Source organism: Dreissena polymorpha, chromosome 3 (genome assembly GCF_020536995.1).
Source record: "Dreissena polymorpha isolate Duluth1 chromosome 3, UMN_Dpol_1.0, whole genome shotgun sequence".
Classification (NCBI taxonomy): Eukaryota; Metazoa; Mollusca; class Bivalvia; order Myida; family Dreissenidae; genus Dreissena; species Dreissena polymorpha.
Window position 1 is genome coordinate 2,579,492 of NC_068357.1, and position 4,394 is coordinate 2,583,885.

A 4,394-nucleotide genomic window follows, 5' to 3' on the forward strand; every position below is an offset into this window, starting at 1 on the left:
TTTTTGACTTTGTTATGGTTGATGAAGACAATTTTGCTAAAAGATTAACCTTTTTGCTTTATACAAATTGGTTTTTTTTAAAGAATTTTCTATCAAGCAAGATCAGTCATGCTTTTGCTTCATTTTAACAAAACTTGTCAAAATGAACTGCCTGATGGCAACATTTGAAATGAGCTGTTTAATAGACATTTTGTGACTAACCATGTTTGCCCTCTGCATTTGACCTTGACCTTTGCCTATATTTTGATCTCAGATGGTTAAAAAACAGTGCTTGACTTCACTCATAACTAAGAGTATTTGGTGTGAACAAACTGTATGAAGTCCATATTTGCCCTTCAAACACCAGATGATTTTGGGCCTTGGACCCAGGGACATGTGTCATGACATCTCAGTCTTGAGAACAAATGTAGCAAGTTATATTACATGTCCCTAATACATTGCTAACTCTCCAGAGCACAAAGTGCTAATGGAGATCTATTATGATAAACTTTTGTCAGTCTTTCGTCATCAACATTCCCCTTGTTAAAACTATAGAAGCCACATAAATTGTGCATCTGTTCGTGTTTCTTTTCAGAACCTTTGTCCGCATTATATTTCTGCATAGTTCAATAATGGGTCATGTGAGATCAAAAGCTAGACCACAAAGTAAAATTTAAGAAAAAGTTTGTTAACATTCTAGAAGTAAGTTTTATATTACAATCTTCATGAATCATGACTAGAAGAATGGTTCTAATGATATCTAGGCTGACCTTGAAATTGTTTGCAGTCTTTTGAGAAACTAAATATTTCCATTACTTCAGATTATTAGATTTTTTTAAAAATAATTACATAATGATAAAACCAGTAAAACAAGAAGATCTGTTTCAAGCTTATTTGATGTTACATACAATATGCATGGTAAGTCAGGAGCTGTGAGTTTGTCACAATAATATTCCAAGAAATTTAATATCCATGTTTCATAAAGTACTTCTTCTGAACTGGAAATTGAATCTGGGTCACATGCGTCTTAAAACTGGAATCAAACCTTAGAAAAGCCTAGTTACCCCTCTAGAGGCTACATTTATGATTCAATCTTGATGAAACTTGGTCTGTATGTTCATCTTTACAATATCGTGGCCAAATTTGATTCTGGATAACATGCGTTCACAAAAAACGTCACGAGGTCAAATCTTAGAAAACAAGAGCACCGCCTTGCGGGTGCAGACCGCTCATCTATTTTCTTTTTAAAGGTGAAGGGACTCTCATTTTCAATCACAAAGGAGGGAGGAGTGGAGTGAAGAGGGGTGTATAGTGTGGGGTTGTGGACATTTATTACATTATCTTCCAAAAAAGCGAAAAAAAAAAAAAAAAAAAATCGGCGTGTGGTGATAATTTGTGAGATGATCTTAAAAAAAAAAAAAAAAAAAATCAAAAAAAAAAATTGGGGGGGGGGGGGTGGGGTGGTGTGGGGGGGGGGGTGGGGTGGGGGTATAGTGTGAGGGTGTGGTGGTCATTTGTGAGATGATCTTAAAAAAAAAAAAAAAAAATTAGGGGGGGGGGGAGGGGGGGATGGCACGGGGGATGGTTTGGGTGAAGTCTAGTGTGGTATGTCAGGTAAGAGTAGTTTCATCAAAGTATCAATCAAATCTAATCATAAATAAAGAAGTTATGGCAATTTTAGCAAAATTTAATAATTTGACCTTGAGAGTCAAGGTCATTCAAAGGTCAAAGTAAAATTCAAGTTGCCAGGTACAGTAACCTCATGATAGCATGTAAGTATTTGAAGTTTGAAAGCAATAGCCTTGATACTTCGAGTGGATCGAAACACAAAATTTAACCATATATTAAAAGTTACTAAGTCAAAAAAGGGCCATAATTCCGTAACAATGACAACCAGAGTTATGCAACTTGTCCTTTTACTGTACCCTTATGATAGTTTGTGAGTGTTCCAAGTATGAAAGCAATATCTATGATACTTTAGGGATAAAGTGGAACAAAACATAAATCTTAACCAAATTTTCAATTTTCTAAGTATAAAGGGCCCATAATTCCGTCCAAATGCCAGTCATATTTATATAACTTGTCCTGCACCGTCCCCTTATGATAGTTCATAAATCTTGCAAGTATGAAAGCAATAGCTTTGATACTGTAGGAATAAAGTGGACCTAAACACAAAACTTAATCAAATTTTCAATTTTCTAAGTATAAAAAGGGCACATAATTCTGTCAAAATGCCAGTCAGAGTTACATTACTTTGCCTGCACAGTCCCCTTATGATAGTTAGTAAGTGTTGCAAGTATGAAAGCAATAGCTTTGATGCTTAAGGAATAAAATGGACCTAAACACAAAACTTAACCAAAATTGTCAATTTTCTAAGTATAAAAAGGGCACATAATTCTGTCAAAATGCATGCCAGAGTTATCTAACTTTGCCTGCCCAGTCCCCTCATGATAGTAAGTAAGTGTACCAAGTTTGAATGCAATAGCATTGATACTTACTGAGAAAAGTGGAACTAAACGCAAAACTTAACCAAAATTTTCAATTTTTTAAGTATAAAAAGGGCACATAATTCTGTCAAAATGCATGCCAGAGTTATCTAACTTTGCCTGCCCAGTCCCCTCATGATAGTAAGTAAGTGTACCAAGTTTGAATGCAATAGCATTGATACTTTCTGAGAAAAGTGGACCTAAACGCAAAACTTAACCGGACGCCAACGCCGACGCCAAGGTGATGACAATAGCTCATAATTTTTTTTCAAAAAATAGATGAGCTTAAAATTGTTAACACTCTAGAGGCCACATTTATGACTTGATCTTGATAAAACTTTGTCAGAATGTATATCAATTTCCAGGGCCAGTTAATGTCTGGGTCAAATATGTCCAAAAACTAGGTCAATAAGTCAAATCATAGAAATACTCTGGTACAATTCTAGAGGCCACATTTATGGCTCAATCTTGATGAATTTTGGAGAGAATATTTGATAAGCGTTCTGGGAAAACTGGGCATAATGCATATGCTTAAAGTGTCATCCCAGATAAGCCTGTGCAGTCCGCACAGGCTAATCAGGGACAACACTTTTCGCTTTTATGGTATTTTTCGTTTAAAGGAAGTCTCTTCTACACAAAAATTCAGTTTAGGCAGAAAGTGTTTTCCCCGATTAGCCTGTGCAGACTGCACAGGCTAATCTAGGACGACACTTTACGCACATGCATTAAATCCAGTTTTCTCAAAACGTGACACATTTGATAAAAAAATCAAATTTTAAATCTGGGTCATGTGTATCTACAAACTTAGTCACATGATGAAATCTAAAAAAACATTCTTGCCACTCTAGGGGACAAATTTATGACTCGAGCTCGATGAAACTTTGAAAGAAATTTTATCTTGACGAAATGAAGGCCATGTTCGAGCTAAGTTGGGTAAAAAAAATTAAAAAACCCGGTCAAGTTTTCACCAATTGGTTCTGGAAACAAAGTTGAGCCCTTCAGTGGCCCTCTTGTTTGTGTTTGCGGGCAAGTAAACATCAGTATTAAACAAGGGACAAAATTGTCACAAAACCACGTTTTCAATTTGAAAAAAAAAATCTGATAAAGGGAGACAATTCAAAATGTGCGTTGTTACCCCTCTTGTGTAAGATTCAATCTATTTTTACTCATGGCAACCTTGATTTCAATTTGAAAAAAGTGTGATAAAGGGAGACCAACTCAAAATGTGCATTGTTACTGACCAAAGTTACCCCATTGTTTCAAAATCAATATATTTTTAGTTGTGGTGACCTTGACCTTGGAGATATTGACGTAATTCTTTCACGTGACACACCGTCCAATGATGGTGAACAAATGTGCCAAATGATTTTAAAATCTCACAATGAATGACATAGTAATGGCCCGGACAAGCTCATTTATGGCCATTTTTGACCTTTGAACTCAGTGTGACCTTAACCTTGGGGATATCGACGTAATTCTTTCGCGCGACACACCGTCTAATGATGGTGAACAAATGTGCCAAATGATTTTAATATCTTACAATGAACGATTAAGTTATGGCCCGGACAAGCTTGTTCCGCCCGCCCGCCAGCCCGCCGACATTCGACAATCTAATAACCAGTTTTTTCCTTCGGAAAACATGGTTAAATATATGTACATATTCTTGGTAGACTTAATAAGCAAAGAGATCGATTAAGGAAAAAACGCAAAGATGTGGGTTCAAACCCAGCCTACCCAGGTAAAATCATTTCAAAATTACATAACTTAAATTATTTGAATGAAACTACTATTGGTTCATATAAACAGGTCAGCGTCCTTTGTGCATACAAATAAGATTGTTGCCCTCACTTTTCTAAGAAAAGAAAGCTATTGATGCCAGCCCGAGATTGAAGCCAATTATGCAAATATAAATGCAATAACAACCACATG